This window comes from Misgurnus anguillicaudatus, chromosome 11 (genome assembly GCF_027580225.2).
Source record: "Misgurnus anguillicaudatus chromosome 11, ASM2758022v2, whole genome shotgun sequence".
NCBI classification, from domain to species: Eukaryota; Metazoa; Chordata; class Actinopteri; order Cypriniformes; family Cobitidae; genus Misgurnus; species Misgurnus anguillicaudatus.
The window spans coordinates 15,046,097-15,069,274 of record NC_073347.2 but is presented as its reverse complement, the minus strand read 5'-3'; the positions used below and the strand labels follow the sequence as shown (position 1 = coordinate 15,069,274).

The 23,178-nt window shown below is 53.1% G+C and overlaps 1 long non-coding RNA gene across 1 annotated transcript in view; it reads left to right on the top strand.

The window, feature by feature from the left end:
* The window catches only part of LOC129416100 (uncharacterized), a 61,341-nt gene that overhangs the window by 12,990 nt on the left and 25,173 nt on the right, over positions 1-23,178 (top strand). The window lies entirely within an intron of this gene.

The following is a 23,178-nucleotide window of genomic DNA, read 5'->3' as shown; positions in this document are numbered from 1 at the left end:
ACGGAGTGAGAAAGGTATGTATGGACTTATCTAACTCTGGGGGATACGGTGAATAAGCTAAATTCCCAAAATGTGGGCGTGTTCCTTTAAAGACATTATTGGGAATATATATATATATATATATATATATATATATATATATATATATATATTCTCATGCCTTTCTTATATTTTTGCTTATCTTTGTGTCTCTGGACTATTATTTTACTATTATTTGCCTTTCACCTCATGTTTGTAATCTTGATTAGTTTCTTGTTTATTTAAGCCTTCATATACTTTTTGTTGTTTGTCAGGTCTTGTATTGTAGGTTGTTACTGGTGACATTAATTTGATATTAATAAATGTCCTGGATCCAGCTGCATTCCTGTATGATTACCCCATTTTACAAAATTATTAAAATAGTCTGTTTATTGACAAAAAAATAATCATAAACATGTTTAAATGTCTGCAATTACACTTCAGCACTTATTTTGGTTTCCACTTGGAGCTGCACTATAATATTTTTATCATACATCATTTGTGTTTTATTTAGGGGGGCTTATATTAGGGATATTTTGGCTGTGTGAGTATTTTATGAGAATACACCTGTCCCTGTCTACAGCAGGACTGACCAAGTTTGGTCCTGGAGGGCCGGTGTCCCGCAGAGTTTATCTCCAACCCTAATCAAACACACCTGAAGCAGCTAATTCAGGTCTCACTAAGCATACTAGCAACTTTCAGGCATGTTTGCTGAGGCAAATTGGAGCTATAATTTGTTACATTTATATAGCGCTTTTTCTGCAGACCCCAAAGCGCTTTACATATAAATGGGGGCATGCGCGTAATTTGCACGGGGGTTACGGGGGTCATGACCCCCGCAAAAATCAAATCCAGATAATATAACCCCCCCAATATCATCACATCATTCAGATTAAAATAAATATGAAATATTCCGAATGAACACTTTTGTTCGTTTTCTTCATTAATTTCATTTGCCAGCAATAAAGATAGAATTATATTTCAAATTATCTGTAATGTAAACCCCCCACCCGCCCCGCCCACCGCACCGGCTACTTGGTATTACCCAACCCGCTTTCTCTACCAAGTTTATTCACTATTTTGCGCGTGCGCAGTGGCTGGGATGAATGGTTGGAGAAAGCTGACGGAGCATGATGAAAAGGACACTGAAAGGCAGCCACTCAAGCCAGACAACGAAAAATCCTGACCAAACGGAGGTACACATGTGTCACAAGGTGACGATCTTTTTTTTAAGGGCGGAACCAAAGTCGGAAAGTTTTGGTTCCGCCCGGAAAGTTTCCCCACCGGGCCATATATGAGGACGGACCTTCTTACTTCCTGGTTGCCAGGACGACGGAATCAGGGCTTGACGAGCCGCAGGTGAGAGAGATTAAGGCAGCGAAATATGATTGGAGGCTGTTGAAATAAAAGGGCTCTGCTGAAACACAAGAAGAGGAGTTCGGGCACGAGAAGGGAGCGACGCGGGGAAAGCTCCTCTGCCTAGGGCAGCAAACAGATACGCACCTTTTGAAGAGCCCGCAGGCTCCGTTGATCCGGGCTGCGCTTGGAGCGCGCGGAGAGAAGACAGGAGCTGCCTGGGGCGAAAGAAAGGCGATGCGTGGACAGAGAAAAAGGAGCACCCCGAAGAGAGCAGTGTGTGTCACATTTAGTGGCGTTAGTGTTGAGTTGAAGTACGGAGCTGTGCTCGTCCGTTACGTTTGGCAGTTGGTTGCACTTTCTCTCTGTCCCTCTCATAGTTCTCAGCGGATGTACCGTAAGCAGAAACCCTGTGGGTAGAAGAAGACAACGGTAAATGTGACACGTTTGGAGTAACCAAGGATTAAGGAAACGAAGCTGGTTGTAAGCTGTTTACCAAGGAGATCGCCGTGAGTATTGGCTCTAGATTTGATCTGAAACCATAGCTGCCAACTTGTGTATCATTGAACGCTCTAGGAAGAGGAAAAGTGGCCCTACCCCCGATCGAGCGTGGTAGGCGAGCCGCAGGAATAAGTGGATTATATCGCCATAGCAGCAGACCTAAAAGCTCCGGCCGTAGTGCCATCGCCCCCATCTGCCCTTAGCGAAGCGGAGGACGCTGGGCGTCGCGTGTGTGCACCTGTAGAGTGGTGGGTGAGTCTATGTCCTTTGAAAACCTTTTCACGTTGAAGTGGTGCTGTGTATTTGCTGTGGGTTGCTGTGCAAGTGCTGTGTGTCTTGTCAGACGTACCCCGCATCATCCCCTCCACTGAGGAAGAGACGGAGAGGCTGACGGCTGTGTGAACATCAACTATTGTATGCTGTGTGCGGTTTAAGTGAACAGTGACGGTGCGGGCCGTGGAAGTTGCCCCGTCGGTGTGTTGACCGTTGCAGAGTGCGGCGGTGAAAACCTGGAAGCTGGCAGTGTGTGTGTGTGAGTACAAACACGTACCTATATATATTGCTACTTTACCTGTGTGTTCCATCTGTGGCAGAGTGAAGGGCGAAGGAGTTCCGCCGCCCCGTGGTCTCTACAAAGGGGCGCCCCTGTCTGGTATTCGATCGGCCTACGGGCATTGAGGACAGGGCAGCGCTCGGCCCGGTGAGGCGGTGTGACGATTCGCCCCCTGCTGACCAGCGGATTCGCCGAGAGGGTTTCTGCCCCCGGCGCCCCCTTAGGACGAACGTCAGTAGAACGAACTGTGGACAGTCACACACGCCTGAGCTGTAAACAGCAGAGAGGTGAGAAGTATCCAAGTTGCACTAACGGTGTTATTATATACAAGCTGCCTGTAAAGGAGGAGGGAACGAGAGTGAACGTCAGTAGAACGAACTGTGGACAGTCACACACGTCTGAGCTGTAAACAGCAGAGAGGTGGGAAGTATCCAAGTTGCATTAACCGTGTTATTGTATCCAAGCTGCCTGTGAAGGAAGAGAGAACAAGAGTGAACGTCAGTAGAACGAACTGTGGACAGTCACACACGTCTGAGCTGTAAACAGCAGAGAGGTGGGAAGTATCCAAGTTGCATTAACCGTGTTATTGTATCCAAGCTGCCTGTGAAGGAAGAGAGAACAAGAGTGAACGTCAGTAGAACGAACTGTGGACAGTCACACACGCCTGAGCTGTAAACAGCAGAGAGGTGAGAAGTACCCAAGTTGCACTAACTGTGTTATTGTATCCAGGCTGCCTGTAAAGGAAGAGAGAGAGAACCAGAGTGAACGTCAGTAGAACGAACTATGGACAGTCACACATGCCCGAGCTGTGAACAGCAGAGGGGCGAGAAGTATCCAAGTTACACTAACTGTGTTGCTGTGTCCAAGCTGCCTGCAAAGGAGGAGAGCCTGGAGTGGCCGTCATTTTAAGCCCCCCCCCCCTTTTCCTTTCCCTATTTATCCTTTTTAAGTAAATAAATAAAGTATCTTTTAAATTATGTTTACCTTGTGTGTCTGGTCATTGGGGTGGTTTTGGGAATCTCCTCGAGGTGGAGAAAGGGGCGTGACCCTATTTACAGCTGGGTCCACCCCGACTTGTGACACATGCGCGAACACACGGTGAACAGTGTTATTTTTAGCCTTTCATTGATAACACTAAAGCTGATCTCCGGAGTTTCATTTTGAAAGCGTGTGTGAAAGTTGCGCAATCCTATTTCATCAATTGAGCTGAACAATTCAGAGAAAGCTTTAACATATACACATAAAAAACACTGTGCAGCATACCTGCTATACAAGCAGTGGACTCCGACATAATATTATTTCGCGTCCATATAAACTCATAATTACTTCCGCTCGCATTTGAATGACAGCAGAGACTCGCCCACCGTCTCGACAGACCACCCTCACAGTATTCAGGACAGAAGGTGTCGAAAGTGCACAAAAGAGACGGATTTAAATAGCAGGTGTAAACGTGATGTGTCTCTCTCGTCCACGTGTGATCTGATCGATGAAAACACATCTTAATACCAAGTGTAAACGGACCCCAGGTTGCACAACTATGACACAGCAGAGGCTGAACCATGTTGCAGTGTGTGTCACATCCATCAGGACAAATTGGACCTCTTAACTAAAGTCAGTGTGTGCACAGTTCATTTCTTTTACACTGAGACATAAACAGGTGTTTGGTGTTTTTATCTGAATGGAATGTGTGTTAAGTTGCAGCCTAATATGTTGTAACATACCATAAATGTGATTTACAGATAGGCCTTCTTTTACATGCTTTTGTTTAGATTTTGTTAGTGGATGGTGAGTTTTGGTGATGCCCAACAACAATATGTGAAATCTGTTCTGAATAAAGGTGCAAGCTGCACTTCAGTGTGCCACCCTGTATTGTGTAATGTATTGAGAGTTGAATCGTTCATAATACATTTGCCGCATGTAGGTGCCAATACAGTGATTCAATTGATTAATCTTTAAGTTCTTGTTTCTTTTTTGATAAAATATTGAACAAACAAAAATGTGGGAACTGCTGGCTAGTGCTTAAACACCTAATTTAACTACTGTGTCATTATGGCATATATAGTCAAGTGAGCAGCTGCATTTACATTAAGTAGTCTAAATCAGTAAAAGTATCACAATGTATTTCTACAACAGGAACGGCAAATTAGCATGTTACCCACAAGAAAATTATTCAATAAATAAATAATTATACCGCAAGTTTAACCCCCCCAATGCTAAACCCAAAGTTACGCCCTTGAATGGGGGAACATGGCGAGTCAGGACCTTTGTTTAACATCTCATCCAAAAGACAGTGCTCCATCAAGTCCGTCCCAACATTCAACGTTAACTTTGCCGACGCGACTAAGTCGGCACGACTCCTTCGAATCCGTCCCAACGTTCAACGTTAACGTTGCCGACGCGACTCTGTCGAGTCAAGTGCCAAGCGCGGCGGCACGACTCCTTCGAATCCGTCCCAATGTTCAACGTTAACGTTAACGTTGCCGACGCGACTCCGTCGAGTCAAGTGCCAAGCGCGTCGGCACGACTCCTCTGAGTCCGTCCCAACGTTCAACGTTAACGTTGCCGACGCGACTCCGTCGAGTCAAGTGCCAAGCGCGTCGGCACGACTACTTCAAGTCCGTCCCAACGTTCAACGTTAACGTTGCCGACGCGACTCCGTCGAGTCAAGTGCCAAGCGCGTCGGCACGACTACTTCAAGTCCGTCCCAACGTTCAACGTTAACGTTGCCGACGCGACTCCGTCGAGTCAAGTGCCAAGCGCGGCGGCACGACTCCTTCGAATCCGTCCCAACATTCAACGTTAACGTTGCTGACGCGACTCCGTCGAGTTAAGTGCCAAGCGCGTCGGCACGACTACTTTGAGTCCGTCCCAACGTTCAACGTTGCCGACGTGACTCCGTCGAGTCAAGTGCCAAGCGCCTCGGCACGACTCCTTCGAATCCGTCCCAACGTTCAACGTTAACGTTGCCGATGCGACTCTGTTGAGTCAAGTGCCAAGCGCGGCGGCACGACTCCTTCGAATCCGTCCCAACGTTCAACGTTAACGTTGCCGACACGACTCCGTCGAGTCAAGTGACAAGCGCGTCGGCACAACTCCTCAGAGTCCATCCCAACGTTCAACGTTAACGTTGCCGACGCGACTCCGTCGAGTCAAGTGCCAAGCGCGTTGACACGACTCCTTCGAGTCCGTCCCAACGTTCAACGTTAACGTTGCCGACGTGACTCCGTCGAGTCAAGTGCCAAGCGCGTCGGCACGACTCCTTCGAGTCCGTCCCAACGTTCAACGTTAACGTTGCCGACGCGACTCGGTCGAGTCAAGTGCCAAGCGCGTCGGCACGACTCCTTCGAGTCCGTCCCAACGTTCAACGTTAACGTTGCCGCCGCGACTCCGTCGAGTCCAGTGCCAAGCGCGTCGGCACGACTCCTTCGAGTCCGTCCCAACGTTCAACGTTAATGTTGCCGACGCGACTCCGTCGAGTCGAGTGCCAAGCGCGGCGGCACGACTCCGAATCCGTCCCAACGTTCAACGTTAACGTTGCCGACGCGACTCCGTCGAGTCAAGTGCCAAGCGCGTCGGCACGACTCCTTCGAGTCCGTCCCAACGTTCAACGTTAACGTTGCCGACGCGACTCCGTCGAGTCAAGTGCCAAGCGCGTCGGCACAACTCCTTCGAGTCCGTCCCAACGTTCAACGGTAACGTTGCCGACGCGACTCCGTCGAGTCAAGTGCCAAGCGCGTCGGCACGACTCCTTCGAGTCCGTCCCAACGTTCAACGTTAACGTTGCCGACGCGACTCCGTCGAGTCAAGTGCCAAGCGCGTCGGCACGACTCCTTCGAGTCCGTCCCAACGTTCAACGTTAACGTTGCCGAGTCAAGTGCCAAGCGCGTCGGCACGACTCCTTCGAGGCCGTCCCAACGTTCAACGTTAACGTTGCCGACGAGACTCCGTCGAGACAAGGGCCAAGCGCGTCGACACCAGTCCGTAGAGTCCGTCCCAACGTACAACGTTAACGTTGCCGACGCGACTCCGTCGAGTCAAGTGCCAAGCGCGTCGGCACGACTCCTTCGAGTCCGTCCCAACGTTCAACGTTAACGTTGCGACTCCGTCGAGTCAAGTGCCAAGCGCGGCGGCACGACTCCGAATCTGTCCCAACGTTCAACGTTAACGTTGCTGATGCGACTCCGTCGAGTCAAGTGCCAAGCGCGTCGGCACGACTCCTTCGAGTCCGTCCCAACGTTCAACGTTAACGTTGCCGACGCGACTCCGTCGAGTCAAGTGCCAAGCGCGTCGGCACGACTCCTTCGAGTCCGTCCCAACGTTCAACGTTAACGTTGCCGACGCGACTCCGTCGAGTCAAGTGCCAAGCGCATCGGCACGACTCCTTCGAGTCCGTCCCAACGTTCAACGTTAACGTTGTTGACGCGACTCCGTCCAGTCAAGTGCCAAGCGCGTCGGCACGACTCCTTCGAGTCCGTCCCAACGTTCAACGTTAACGTTGCCGACGCGACTCCGTCGAGTCAAGTGCCAAGCGCGTCGGCACGACTCCTTCGAGTCCGTCCCAACGTTCAACGTTAACGTTGCCGACGGGACTCTGTCGAGTCAAGTGCCAAGCGCGGCGGCACGACTCCTTCGAATCCGTCCCAACGTTCAACGTTAACGTTGCCGACGCGACTCTGTCGAGTCAAGTGCCAAGCGCGTCAGCATGACTCCTTCGAGTCCGTCCCAACGTTCAACGTTAACGTTGCCGACGCGACTCCGTCGAGTCAAGTGCCAAGCGCGTCGGCACGACTACTTCGACGTCGTCCGACAGTTCTTCGTTAACGTTGGCTACGCGTCTCCGTCGAGTCAAGTGCCAAGCGCGTCGGCACGACTCCTTTGAATCCGTCCCAACGTTCAACGTTAACGTTGCCGACGCGACTCCGTCGAGTCAAGTGCCAAGCGCGGCGGCACGACTCCGAATCCGTCCCAACGTTCAACGTTAACGTTGCCGACGCGACTCCGTCGAGTCAAGTGCCAAGCGCGTCGGCACGACTCCTTCGAGTCCGTCTCAACGTTCAACATTAACGTTGCCGACGCGACTCCGTCGAGTCAAGTGCCAAGCGCGTCGGCACGACTCCTTCGAGTCCGTCCCAACGTTCAACGTTAACGTTGCCGACGCGACTCCGTCGAGTCAAGTGCCAAGCGCGTCGGCACGACTCCTTCGAGTCCGTCCCAACGTTCAACGTTAACGTTGCCGACGCGACTCGGTCGAGTCAAGTGCCAAGCGCGTCGGCACGACTCCTTCGAGTCCGTCCCAACGTGCAACGTTAATGTTGCCGACGCGACTCCGTCGAGTCAAGTGCCAAGCGCGTCGGCACGACTCCTTCGAGTCCGTCCCAACGTTCAACGTTAACGTTGCCGACGCGACTGCAAAGCGCGTCGGCACGACTCCTTCGAGTCCGTCCCAACGTTCAACGTTAACGTTGCCGACGCGACTCCGTCGAGTCAAGTGCCAAGCGCGTCGGCACGACTCCTTCGAGTCCGTCCCAACGTTCAACGTTAACGTTGCCGACGCGACTCCGTCGAGTCAAGTGCCAAGCGCGTCGGCACGACTCCTTCGAGTCCGTCCCAACGTTCAACGTTAACGTTGCCGACGCGACTCCGTCGAGTCAAGTGCCAAGCGCGTCGGCACGACTCCTTCGAGTCCGTCCCAACGTTCAACGTTAACGTTGCCGACGCGACTCCGTCGAGTCAAGTGCCAAGCGTGTCGGCACGACTCCTTCGAGTCCGTCCCAACGTTCAACGTTAACGTTGCCGACGCGACTCCGTTGGGACGTTGCCGACGCGACTCGGTCGAGTCAAGTGCCAAGCGCGTCGGCACGACTCCTTCGAGTCCGTCCCAACGTTCAACGTTAACGTTGCCGACGCGACTCGGTCGAGTCAAGTGCCAAGCGCGTCGGCACGACTCCTTCGAGTCCGTCCCAACGTTCAACGTTAACGTTGCCGACGCGACTCCGTCGAGTCAAGTGCCAAGCGCGGCGGCACGACTCCGAATCCGTCCCAACGTTCAACGTTAACGTTGTTGACGCGACTCCGTCCAGTCAAGTGCCAAGCGCGTCGGCACGACTCCTTCGAGTCCGTCCCAACGTTCAACGTTAACGTTGCCGACGCGACTCCGTCGAGTCAAGTGCCAAGCGCGTCGGCACGACTCCTTCGAGTCCGTCCCAACGTTCAACGTTAACGTTGCCGACGGGACTCTGTCGAGTCAAGTGCCAAGCGCGGCGGCACGACTCCTTCGAATCCGTCCCAACGTTCAACGTTAACGTTGCCGACGCGACTCTGTCGAGTCAAGTGCCAAGCGCGTCAGCATGACTCCTTCGAGTCCGTCCCAACGTTCAACGTTAACGTTGCCGACGCGACTCCGTCGAGTCAAGTGCCAAGCGCGTCGGCACGACTCCTTCGAGTCCGTCCCAACGTTCAACGTTAACGTTGCCGACGCGACTCCGTCGAGTCAAGTGCCAAGCGCGTCGGCACGACTCCTTCGAGTCCGTCCCAACGTTCAACGTTAACGTTGCCGACGCGACTCCGTCGAGTCAAGTGCCAAGCGCGGCGGCACGACTCCGAATCCGTCCCAACATTCAACGTTAACGTTGCCGACGCGACTGCAAAGCGCGTCGGCACGACTCCTTCGAGTCCGTCCCAACGTTCAACGTTAACGTTGCCGACGCGACTCCGTCGAGTCAAGTGCCAAGCGCGTCGGCACGACTCCTTCGAGTCCGTCCCAACGTTCAACGTTAACGTTGCCGATGCGACTCCGTCGAGTCAAGTGCCAAGCGCGTCGGCACGACTCCTTCGAGTCCGTCCCAACGTTCAACGTTAACGTTGCCGAGTCAAGTGCCAAGCGCGTCGGCACGACTCCTTCGAGTCCGTCCCAACGTTCAACGTTAACGTTGCCGACGCGACTCCGTCGAGTCAAGTGCCAAGCGCGTCGGCACGACTCCTTCGAGTCCGTCCCAACGTTCAACGTTAACGTTGCCGACGCGACTCCGTCGAGTCAAGTGCCAAGCGCGTCGGCACGACTCCTTCGAGTCCGTCCCAACGTTCAACGTTAACGTTGCGACTCCGTCGAGTCAAGTGCCAAGCGCGGCGGCACGACTCCGAATCTGTCCCAACGTTCAACGTTAACGTTGCCGACGCGACTCCGTCGAGTCAAGTGCCAAGCGCGTCGGCACGACTCCTTCGAGTCCGTCCCAACGTTCAACGTTAACGTTGCCGACGCGACTCCGTCGAGTCAAGTGCCAAGCGCGTCGGCACGACTCCTTCGAGTCCGTCCCAACGTTCAACGTTAACGTTGCCGACGCGACTCCGTCGAGTCAAGTGCCAAGCGCATCGGCACGACTCCTTCGAGTCCGTCCCAACGTTCAACGTTAACGTTGCCGACGCGACTCCGTCGAGTCAAGTGCCAAGCGCGTCGGCACGACTCCTTCGAGTCCGTCCCAACGTTCAACGTTAACGTTGCCGACGCGACTCCGTCGAGTCAAGTGCCAAGCGCGTCGGCACGACTCCTTCGAGTCCGTCCCAACGTTAACGTTGCCGACGCGACTCCGTCGAGTCAAGTGCCAAGCGCCTCGGCACGAATCCGTCCCAACGTTCAACGTTAACGTTGCCGACGGGACTCTGTCGAGTCAAGTGCCAAGCGCGGCGGCACGACTCCTTCGAATCCGTCCCAACGTTCAACGTTAACGTTGCCGACGCGACTCCGTCGAGTCAAGTGCCAAGCGCGTCAGCATGACTCCTTCGAGTCCGTCCCAACGTTCAACGTTCAACGTTGCCGACGCGACTCCGTCGAGTCAAGTGCCAAGCGCCTCGGCACGAATCCGTCCCAACGTTCAACGTTAACGTTGCCGACGGGACTCTGTCGAGTCAAGTGCCAAGCGCGGCGGCACGACTCCTTCGAATCCGTCCCAACGTTCAACGTTAACGTTGCCGACGCGACTCCGTCAAGTCAAGTGCCAAGCGCGTCAGCATGACTCCTTCGAGTCCGTCCCAACGTTCAACGTTAACGTTGCCGACGCGACTCCGTCGAGTCAAGTGCCAAGCGCGTCGGCACGACTCCTTCGAGTCCGTCCCAACGTTCAACGTTAACGTTGCCGACGCGACTCCGTCGAGTCAAGTGCCAAGCGCGTCGGCACGACTCCTTCGAGTCCGTCCCAACGTTCAACGTTAACGTTGCCGACGCGACTCCGTCGAGTCAAGTGCCAAGCGCGTCGGCACGACTCCTTCGAGTCCGTCCCAACGTTCAACGTTAACGTTGCCGACGGGACTCTGTCGAGTCAAGTGCCAAGCGCGGCGGCACGACTCCTTCGAATCCGTCCCAACGTTCAACGTTAACGTTGCCGACGCGACTCCGTCGAGTCAAGTGCCAAGCGCGTCAGCATGACTCCTTCGAGTCCGTCCCAACGTTCAACGTTAACGTTGCCGACGCGACTCGGTCGAGTCAAGTGCCAAGCGCGTCGGCACGACTCCTTCGAGTCCGTCCCAACGTTCAACATTAACGTTGCCGACGCGACTCCGTCGAGTCAAGTGCCAAGCGCGTCGGCACGACTCCTTCGAGTCCGTCCCAACGTTCAACGTTAACGTTGCGACTCCGTCGAGTCAAGTGCCAAGCGCGGCGGCACGACTCCGAATCTGTCCCAACGTTCAACGTTAACGTTGCCGACGCGACTCCGTTGAGTCAAGTGCCAAGCGCGTCGGCACGACTCCTTCGAGTCCGTCCCAACGTTCAACGTTAACGTTGCCGACGCGACTCCGTCGAGTCAAGTGCCAAGCGCGTCGGCACGACTCCTTCGAGTCCGTCCCAACGTTCAACGTTAACGTTGCCGACGCGACTCCGTCGAGTCAAGTGCCAAGCGCGTCGGCACGACTCCTTCGAGTCCGTCCCAACGTTCAACGTTAACGTTGCCGACGCGACTCCGTCGAGTCAAGTGCCAAGCGTGTCGGCACGACTCCTTCGAGTCCGTCCCAACGTTCAACGTTAACGTTGCCGACGCGACTCCGTTGGGACGTTGCCGACGCGACTCGGTCGAGTCAAGTGCCAAGCGCGTCGGCACGACTCCTTCGAGTCCGTCCCAACGTTCAACGTTAACGTTGCCGACGCGACTCGGTCGAGTCAAGTGCCAAGCGCGTCGGCACGACTCCTTCGAGTCCGTCCCAACGTTCAACGTTAACGTTGCCGACGCGACTCCGTCGAGTCAAGTGCCAAGCGCGGCGGCACGACTCCGAATCCGTCCCAACGTTCAACGTTAACGTTGTTGACGCGACTCCGTCCAGTCAAGTGCCAAGCGCGTCGGCACGACTCCTTCGAGTCCGTCCCAACGTTCAACGTTAACGTTGCCGACGCGACTCCGTCGAGTCAAGTGCCAAGCGCGTCGGCACGACTCCTTCGAGTCCGTCCCAACGTTCAACGTTAACGTTGCCGACGGGACTCTGTCGAGTCAAGTGCCAAGCGCGGCGGCACGACTCCTTCGAATCCGTCCCAACGTTCAACGTTAACGTTGCCGACGCGACTCTGTCGAGTCAAGTGCCAAGCGCGTCAGCATGACTCCTTCGAGTCCGTCCCAACGTTCAACGTTAACGTTGCCGACGCGACTCCGTCGAGTCAAGTGCCAAGCGCGTCGGCACGACTCCTTCGAGTCCGTCCCAACGTTCAACGTTAACGTTGCCGACGCGACTCCGTCGAGTCAAGTGCCAAGCGCGTCGGCACGACTCCTTCGAGTCCGTCCCAACGTTCAACGTTAACGTTGCCGACGCGACTCCGTCGAGTCAAGTGCCAAGCGCGGCGGCACGACTCCGAATCCGTCCCAACGTTCAACGTTAACGTTGCCGACGCGACTCCGTCGAGTCAAGTGCCAAGCGCGTCGGCACGACTCCTTCGAGTCCGTCTCAACGTTCAACATTAACGTTGCCGACGCGACTCCGTCGAGTCAAGTGCCAAGCGCGTCGGCACGACTCCTTCGAGTCCGTCCCAACGTTCAACGTTAACGTTGCCGACGCGACTCCGTCGAGTCAAGTGCCAAGCGCGTCGGCACGACTCCTTCGAGTCCGTCCCAACGTTCAACGTTAACGTTGCCGACGCGACTCGGTCGAGTCAAGTGCCAAGCGCGTCGGCACGACTCCTTCGAGTCCGTCCCAACGTGCAACGTTAATGTTGCCGACGCGACTCCGTCGAGTCAAGTGCCAAGCGCGTCGGCACGACTCCTTCGAGTCCGTCCCAACGTTCAACGTTAACGTTGCCGACGCGACTGCAAAGCGCGTCGGCACGACTCCTTCGAGTCCGTCCCAACGTTCAACGTTAACGTTGCCGACGCGACTCCGTCGAGTCAAGTGCCAAGCGCGTCGGCACGACTCCTTCGAGTCCGTCCCAACGTTCAACGTTAACGTTGCCGACGCGACTCCGTCGAGTCAAGTGCCAAGCGCGTCGGCACGACTCCTTCGAGTCCGTCCCAACGTTCAACGTTAACGTTGCCGACGCGACTCCGTCGAGTCAAGTGCCAAGCGCGTCGGCACGACTCCTTCGAGTCCGTCCCAACGTTCAACGTTAACGTTGCCGACGCGACTCCGTCGAGTCAAGTGCCAAGCGTGTCGGCACGACTCCTTCGAGTCCGTCCCAACGTTCAACGTTAACGTTGCCGACGCGACTCCGTTGGGACGTTGCCGACGCGACTCGGTCGAGTCAAGTGCCAAGCGCGTCGGCACGACTCCTTCGAGTCCGTCCCAACGTTCAACGTTAACGTTGCCGACGCGACTCGGTCGAGTCAAGTGCCAAGCGCGTCGGCACGACTCCTTCGAGTCCGTCCCAACGTTCAACGTTAACGTTGCCGACGCGACTCCGTCGAGTCAAGTGCCAAGCGCGGCGGCACGACTCCGAATCCGTCCCAACGTTCAACGTTAACGTTGTTGACGCGACTCCGTCCAGTCAAGTGCCAAGCGCGTCGGCACGACTCCTTCGAGTCCGTCCCAACGTTCAACGTTAACGTTGCCGACGCGACTCCGTCGAGTCAAGTGCCAAGCGCGTCGGCACGACTCCTTCGAGTCCGTCCCAACGTTCAACGTTAACGTTGCCGACGGGACTCTGTCGAGTCAAGTGCCAAGCGCGGCGGCACGACTCCTTCGAATCCGTCCCAACGTTCAACGTTAACGTTGCCGACGCGACTCTGTCGAGTCAAGTGCCAAGCGCGTCAGCATGACTCCTTCGAGTCCGTCCCAACGTTCAACGTTAACGTTGCCGACGCGACTCCGTCGAGTCAAGTGCCAAGCGCGTCGGCACGACTCCTTCGAGTCCGTCCCAACGTTCAACGTTAACGTTGCCGACGCGACTCCGTCGAGTCAAGTGCCAAGCGCGTCGGCACGACTCCTTCGAGTCCGTCCCAACGTTCAACGTTAACGTTGCCGACGCGACTCCGTCGAGTCAAGTGCCAAGCGCGGCGGCACGACTCCGAATCCGTCCCAACATTCAACGTTAACGTTGCCGACGCGACTGCAAAGCGCGTCGGCACGACTCCTTCGAGTCCGTCCCAACGTTCAACGTTAACGTTGCCGACGCGACTCCGTCGAGTCAAGTGCCAAGCGCGTCGGCACGACTCCTTCGAGTCCGTCCCAACGTTCAACGTTAACGTTGCCGACGCGACTCCGTTGGGACGTTGCCGACGCGACTCGGTCGAGTCAAGTGCCAAGCGCGTCGGCACGACTCCTTCGAGTCCGTCCCAACGTTCAACGTTAACGTTGCCGACGCGACTCGGTCGAGTCAAGTGCCAAGCGCGTCGGCACGACTCCTTCGAGTCCGTCCCAACGTTCAACGTTAACGTTGCCGACGCGACTCCGTCGAGTCAAGTGCCAAGCGCGGCGGCACGACTCCGAATCCGTCCCAACGTTCAACGTTAACGTTGTTGACGCGACTCCGTCCAGTCAAGTGCCAAGCGCGTCGGCACGACTCCTTCGAGTCCGTCCCAACGTTCAACGTTAACGTTGCCGACGCGACTCCGTCGAGTCAAGTGCCAAGCGCGTCGGCACGACTCCTTCGAGTCCGTCCCAACGTTCAACGTTAACGTTGCCGACGCGACTCGGTCGAGTCAAGTGCCAAGCGCGTCGGCACGACTCCGAATCCGTCCCAACGTTCAACGTTAACGTTGCCGACGCGACTCCGTCGAGTCAAGTGCCAAGCGCGTCGGCACGACTCCTTCGAGTCCGTCCCAACGTTCAACGTTAACGTTGCCGACGCGACTCCGTCGAGTCAAGTGCCAAGCGCGTCGGCACGACTCCTTCGAGTCCGTCCCAACGTTCAACGTTAACGTTGCCGACGCGACTCCGTCGAGTCAAGTGCCAAGCGCGTCGGCACGACTCCGAATCCGTCCCAACGTTCAACATTAACGTTGCCGACGCGACTCCGTCGAGTCAAGTGCCAAGCGCGGCGGCACGACTCCTTCGAGTCCGTCCCAACGTTCAACGTTAAGTTGCCGACGCGACTCCGTTGAGTCAAGTGCCAAGCGCGTCGGCACGACTCCTTCGAGTCCGTCCCAACGTTCAACGTTAACGTTGCCGACGCGACTCCGTCGAGTCAAGTGCCAAGCGCGTCGGCACGACTCCTTCGAGTCCGTCCCAACGTTCAACGTTAACGTTGCCGACGCGACTCCGTCGAGTCAAGTGCCAAGCGCGTCGGCACGACTCCTTCGAGTCCGTCCCAACGTTCAACTTTAACGTTGCCGACGTGACTCCGTCGAGTCAGTGCCAAGCGCGGCGGCACGACTCCTTCGAGTCCGTCCCAACGTTCAACGTTAACGTTGCCGACGCGACTCCGTCGAGTCAAGTGCCAAGCGCGGCGGCACGACTCCTTCGAGTCCGTCCCAACGTTCAACGTTAACGTTGCCGACGCGACTCCGTCGAGTCAAGTGCCAAGCGCGTCGGCACGACTCCTTCGAGTCCGTCCCAACGTTCAACGTTAACGTTGCCGACGCGACTCCGTCGAGTCAAGTGCCAAGCGCGTCGGCACGACTCCTTCGAGTCCGTCCCAACGTTCAACGTTAACGTTGCCGACGCGACTCCGTCGAGTCAAGTGCCAAGCGCGTCGGCACGACTCCTTCGAGTCCGTCCCAACGTTCAACGTTCAACTTTAACGTTGCCGACGCGACTTCGTCGAGACAAGTGCCAAGCGCGTCGGCACGACTCCTTCGAGGCCGGCCCAACGTTCAACGTGAACGTTGCCGACGCGACTCCGTCGAGTCAAGTGCCAAGCGCGGCGGCACGACTCCTTCGAGTCCGTCCCAACGTTCAACGTTAACGTTGCCGACGCGACTCCGTCGAGTCAAGTGCCAAGCGCGTCGGCACGACTCCTTCGAGTCCGTCCCAACGTTCAACGTTAACGTTGCCGACGCGACTCCGTCGAGTCAAGTGCCAAGCGCGGCGGCACGACTCCTTCGAATCCGTCCCAACGTTCAACGTTAACGTTGCCGACGCGACTCCGTCGAGTCAAGTGCCAAGCGCGTCGGCACGACTCCTTCGAGTCCGTCCCAACGTTCAACGTTAACGTTGCCGACGCGACTCCGTCGAGTCAAGTGCCAAGCGCGTCGGCACGACTCCTTCGAGTCCGTCCCAACGTTCAACGTTAACGTTGCCGACGCGACTCCGTCGAGTCAAGTGCCAAGCGCGTCGGCACGACTCCTTCGAGTCCGTCCCAACGTTCAACGTTAACGTTGCCGACGCGACTCCGTCGAGTCAAGTGCCAAGCGCGTCGGCACGACTCCTTCGAGTCCGTCCCAACGTTCAACGTTAACGTTGCCGACGCGACTCGGTCGAGTCAAGTGCCAAGCGCGTCGGCACGCCACCTTCGAGTCCGCCCCAACGTTCAACGTTAACGTTGCCGACGCGACTCCGTCGAGTCAAGTGCCAAGCGCGTCGGCACGACTCCTTCGAGTCCGTCCCAACGTTCAACGTTAACGTTGCCGACGCGACTCCGTCGAGTCAAGTGCCAAGCGCGGCGGCACGACTCCTTCGAATCCGTCCCAACGTTCAACGTTAACGTTGCCGACGCGACTCCGTCGAGTCAAGTGCCAAGCGCGTCGGCACGACTCCTTCGAGTCCGTCCCAACGTTCAACGTTAACGTTGCCGACGCGACTCCGTCGAGTCAAGTGCCAAGCGCGTCGGCACGACTCCTTCGAGTCCGTCCCAACGTTCAACGTTAACGTTGCCGACGCGACTCCGTCGAGTCAAGTGCCAAGCGCGTCGGCACGACTCCTTCGAGTCCGTCCCAACGTTCAACGTTAACGTTGCCGACGCGACTCGGTCGAGTCAAGTGCCAAGCGCGTCGGCACGACTCCTTCGAGTCCGTCCCAACGTGCAACGTTAATGTTGCCGACGCGACTCCGTCGAGTCAAGTGCCAAGCGCGTCGGCACGACTCCTTCGAGTCCGTCCCAACGTTCAACGTTAACGTTGCCGACGCGACTGCAAAGCGCGTCGGCACGACTCCTTCGAGTCCGTCCCAACGTTCAACGTTAACGTTGCCGACGCGACTCCGTCGAGTCAAGTGCCAAGCGCGTCGGCACGACTCCTTCGAGTCCGTCCCAACGTTCAACGTTAACGTTGCCGACGCGACTCCGTCGAGTCAAGTGCCAAGCGTGTCGGCACGACTCCTTCGAGTCCGTCCCAACGTTCAACGTTAACGTTGCCGACGCGACTCCGTTGGGACGTTGCCGACGCGACTCGGTCGAGTCAAGTGCCAAGCGCGTCGGCACGACTCCTTCGAGTCCGTCCCAACGTTCAACGTTAACGTTGCCGACGCGACTCGGTCGAGTCAAGTGCCAAGCGCGTCGGCACGACTCCTTCGAGTCCGTCCCAACGTTCAACGTTAACGTTGCCGACGCGACTCCGTCGAGTCAAGTACCAAGCGCGGCGGCACGACTCCGAATCCGTCCCAACGTTCAACGTTAACGTTGTTGACGCGACTCCGTCCAGTCAAGTGCCAAGCGCGTCGGCACGACTCCTTCGAGTCCGTCCCAACGTTCAACGTTAACGTTGCCGACGCGACTCCGTCGAGTCAAGTGCCAAGCGCGTCGGCACGACTCCTTCGAGTCCGTCCCAACGTTCAACGTTAACGTTGCCGACGCGACTCGGTCGAGTCAAGTGCCAAGCGCGTCGGCACGACTCCGAATCCGTCCCAACGTTCAACGTTAACGTTGCCGACGCGACTCCGTCGAGTCAAGTGCCAAGCGCGTCGGCACGACTCCTTCGAGTCCGTCCCAACGTTCAACGTTAACGTTGCCGACGCGACTCCGTCGAGTCAAGTGCCAAGCGCGTCGGCACGACTCCTTCGAGTCCGTCCCAACGTTCAACGTTAACGTTGCCGACGCGACTCCGTCGAGTCAAGTGCCAAGCGCGTCGGCACGACTCCGAATCCGTCCCAACGTTCAACGTTAACGTTGCCGACGCGACTCCGTCGAGTCAAGTGCCAAGCGCGGCGGCACGACTCCGTCGAGTCCGTCCCAACGTTCAACGTTAACGTTGCCGACGCGACTCCGTCGAGTCAAGTGCCAAGCGCGTCGGCACGACTCCTTCGAGTCCGTCCCAACGTTCAACGTTAACGTTGCCGACGCGACTCGGTCGAGTCAAGTGCCAAGCGCGTCGGCACGACTCCTTCGAGTCCGTCCCAACGTTCAACGTTAACGTTGCCGACGCGACTCCGTCGAGTCAAGTGCCAAGCGCGTCGGCACGACTCCTTCGAGTCCGTCCCAACGTTCAACGTTAACGTTGCCGACGCGACTCGGTCGAGTCAAGTGCCAAGCGCGTCGGCACGACTCCTTCGAGTCCGTCCCAACGTTCAACGTTAACGTTGCCGACGCGACTCCGTCGAGTCAAGTGCCAAGCGCGTCGCCACGACTCCTTCGAGTCCGTCCCAACGTTCAACGTTAACGTTGCCGACGCGACTCCGTCGAGTCAAGTGCCAAGCGCGTCGGCACGACTCCTTCGAGTCCGTCCCAACGTTCAACGTTAACGTTGCCGACGCGACTCCGTCGAGTCAAGTGCCAAGCGCGTCGGCACGACTCCTTCGAGTCCGTCCCAACGTTCAACGTTAACGTTGCCGACGCGACTCCGTCGAGTCAAGTGCCAAGCGCGTCGGCACGACTCCTTCGAGTCCGTCCCAACGTTCAACGTTAACGTTTCCGACGCGACTCCGTCGAGTCAAGTGCCAAGCGCGTCGGCACGACTCCTTCGAGTCCGTCCCAACGTTCAACGTTAACGTTGCCGACGCGACTCCGTCGAGTCAAGTGCCAAGCGCGGCGGCACGACTCCTTCGAGTCCGTCCCAACGTTCAACGTTAACGTTGCCGACGCGACTCCGTCGAGTCAAGTGCCAAGCGCGGCGGCACGACTCCTTCGAGTCCGTCCCAACGTTCAACGTTAACGTTGCCGACGCGACTCCGTCGAGTCAAGTGCCAAGCGCGTCGGCACGACTCATTCGAGTCCGTCCCAACGTTCAACGTTAACGTTGCCGACGCGACTCCGTCGAGTCAAGTGCCAAGCGCGTCGGCACGACTCCTTCGAATCCGTCCCAACGTTCAACGTTAACGTTGCCGACGCGACTACGTCGAGTCAAGTGCCAAGCGCGTCGGCACGACTCCTTCGAGTCCGTCCCAACGTTCAACGTTAACGTTGCCGACGCGACTCCGTCGAGTCAAGTGCCAAGAGTGTCGGCACGACTCCGTCGAGTCCGTCCCAACGTTCAACGTTAACATTGCCGACGCGATTCGGTCGAGTCAAGTGCCAAGCGCGTCGGCACGAATCCGTCCCAACAATCAACGTTAACGTTGCCGACGGGACTCGGTCAAGTCAAGTGCCAAGCGTGTCGGCACGACTCCGTCGAATCCGTCCCAACGTTCAACGTTAACTTTGCCGACGCGACTCCGTCGAGCCTGTCCCAACACTGCCAATGCAGCAACAATACTATACCTTCTTTATTTGTGTATACACTAGGGCAGTGTTATGCAAATGTTCCCTGCAGTGTGATGTCCAACGTCTTTACTTTTTAAAAGATATTTTTGGGTTTGAAACTTAATATTTTCAAATTTACATGTCTTCTATATGTAAAACAGCGAATATACAACATTTTAATGACGAGAAATATGAAACCGCAGTGATTGTCAAGGTGACAAGACAAGAAACATTACTGCATCTGAGTCACATAATTGGGTGTCCAAATTTAATGCGCTGCTTTCACCCTCTCAAGTAATTCACTTCCCGTTATTCAGCGTGTTTATTTACAAAATTCAACTCCACCCTTTTATTCTTGAAGTGATATTTTTACTGTATAAGAATTAGATTCATTGTGTTGAACCTGAATGGAGTTTAAATGAGCCCATGTTCTTCTTTTGGCTTAAACAATTTATTGAATTTGGCCTTAAAGCCTAAAAAAACCTGTTGAAGTCATTAAAGTTAATTAAATAACAAAAGAAGCAAAAATCACTCACTCGTCCTGTCTGTAACTTCTGTGTTGAGCTATGCTATTTAAAGTAAGTTTAAAGGCGGAGTCCATGATGTGTGAAAGCCAATGTTGATATTTGAAATCACCTAAACAAACACGCCCCTGCCCCAATAGAATCTGGACCTTCTGTTGATAGCACCGCCCCACACATACGCAACCCGGGATTTGATTTGATTTGATTGGATATAAGTGTGTTTTGGTAGTCGGGTCGTCTCATTTTCCAACGCGTTTTTCAAACATCGTGGACTTCGCCTTTAAGGTTTATCATGGAATTTTGATTTCCTGAACAACTTTAACTACTGCAGTTAACAAGAAGCCTTTTACTTAATTAACAGACAGTAAATCAGATGTGAGAAGTTTAAAATGAATAAATAAATCTTACAGTTAGTATAATGCATGCAGTAATACATGCAGGGCAAGAAAAATATTTATCTAATGTGGGGTAATGTGAAGTGATCGTAGATTCATTTATGCTTTTTTAATAATTACAGTTTTCTTTAATGAGATATGGACCCCCTAAAGTACCCTTGGCCAACCCATTTCTACAATTCAAGTTTCACCACTGCATTACTGATGTTGTAGTTCAGCATATTATTAAGTGTATAATAATTGTGTGCATATTGTGAATTAATTTAATAAAGCCTTCAGTTAATTCACTAAAATGATCCTATATTTATGTTTACTTTACTGACACAGCCCAGTGTGCCCAGGATAGTAAAATAATTTTTACAATGTATTCCTAATGTACAACGCAAGTCTTCTGCATACTGACATGGTTTGAAAGCTATAGTTATTTGATTCTTTGGTTTTCTGATGTATTAAAATTCATATATGTATAGCAGAGAAATAAGATTTTTATGGACCTCTGTATTTATAAAATTCTGCATATGGCCCTGGACTCCTTCAACATATTAGTTCAATGCATTCTTTGGCATCTTTACTGAAGGCCGTGCAAGGACAGTTTGAGGGACAGGGAGCCAAATCAAAAAATGGCTAACATTATGTAGAGGGGGGTGGTAGCCTACTATTGATATATTTTTAATAAAACGTGTCTGTAGTGTGTTATAGATGACTAGCATAAGTGATTATAATGTTATTAACCTCCTAATACCCAAGCTTTGGTTTGGATTTTAAATTTCTTCCAGCTATTTGGGGTTAGGAAGAACAAATAAATATAATATCCAAATATTTTTCTTTGAACATAAAGCAGTGTAATTGTTCACGTTTGTGTACAACAGGTTCCAGTTACACAAAATTAAGTATTATGCTGCAAACAACAAAAAAAATGTAATTTCCACATATGTGGACACACCAGGGGCCTCATTTATAAAGAGTGCGTGGAAACGTGCTTACGCCAGTTCCCACGCAAAGGTTGTGATTTATAAAAAAAAACTTGATGGGAGAAAGGGCTTGCAGGGTGGGATATTAGGATGATTCATGTACGCACACTTGCAGGTGATCTGTGATTTATAAAGGGAACATTGCTTTGTTTTATAAGTCTTGATTTTTTTTGGTGTATGCCATTTTAGCTTTTGTGCGTACGTAGACTTTAAGTAAGGATCCTACGCACAGTTTTATAAATGAGGTCCCAGGTCTTGGGAGGTTAAGATAAATATACTTAATTATAAAAATTAAAGTTTGACAAACTGCTAAATTCTATTATACGACTTACCAGCTGGCTTGATGGAGATTTGAATCCAGTTGCAATGTTGAATTGCCTTTAGCAGCCTTCCCTTCCCCGCCTTAACCCTCTGTCTCTGTCTACTTTTTTGCGAAGGCATTGTTGGTTTGTTTTTTGTCTACAAAGTGTGCCAACAACAGACATTTTTTGTTACTTATATTAGATCCCTTCTGAAAAATCCATCTAAAACCAGCACAAGCTGGTTTAAGCTGGTCTCCCAGCTTGGTTTTAGCCGGTTTTGCCAGGCTGAGAAAACCAGCTTAAACCAGCTACCAGCTTATGCTGGTTTTAGCTGGATTTGATCATGTACATTTATTTGATTAGACAAGCATTGTAATTCTAAGTGTGGATTTTTATTGTTATTTGATTGCTAAGTTGTTTTCACTTTTAGAAGACCGAGAGCAAATCATAACAAAGACAAACTAACAAATTACTAATTCAGCGGATCGACAAGTAATGTAATGAACCTACCTGTTAATGCAAACGAACTTCGGGAACTGTCGCCTCCACTACAGCTTGTGAGAAAGATGCTGCAGAGCGGGCGGGAAAACACGAAGTGGATCATCGAAATCAGTGGATCTTTAGCGGAGCGGTTGAGCCACCTGATTGTTTTTCTTCTTACCATAAAATAACCCAACAAGAGTGTAAACATATCGGTTACTACAGTAACCTCGGTTCCCTGAGAGACCAGACATTCTATGTGACGTAATGAATTATGTCATCGTGTCACGTCGTAAGGGACGGTGAAATCCCTTATAATTACAACTGTATACTGTTTGATTTCATTGAATACACTATATATTTATCCACTGATTTTATCTTTGTCAGCCGAATCCCATTGACCTAAATTATTTTCTTGAAATCCCACTGAGATTATAAGAAAATATTTCAATAATTTAATAGCATTTTTATGTTAAACTTTATAAAGACATTTATTTTTGTCCGTTTTAAAGTTTTTATGAATGGCATTTTACATTGTTGATATTTTAATATGTTATTAAATTATCATCTGGATAATTCTCCGGTAATTCATTGGTACAAAACACATCTTTCCATTCCAGCTTTGTATATCTTGTAGTTTTGTGTAGTTACATGACGTCAGGCGCGTCAGTTTGTGTTGAAAAAAGATCAGATGAAAAAACATTACAGCAGGATGGGAAAAATACTGAATAATGGCACATCAAAAATGGGCATAGTGTAGGCCAGTCAACAACAATACTCAGCATAAAACCCTCAACAATGTTGACTGCACATGTAACAGTCCCTACAACACCAGCTCAACCGAACAGTGCCAAAGCACCACTGTAGAAAACAGCAGCATGTTAAGTCAATGATTACAATGAATGAAATTCATTACATATGTAAAAGAAAACACACCATAAGCACACAACGCAACATATGTGACCCTGGACCACAAAACTAGTCGTACACTGCAAAAAATGACTTTCAGTAAAAATATCTAAAAATTCTTAAATTAAGATGCTTTTTTTGATGAGCAAAATGACCTAAGAAAATAAGTCTAGTTTTAAGACCAAAAATACCAAATTTTACTGAATTTGTGC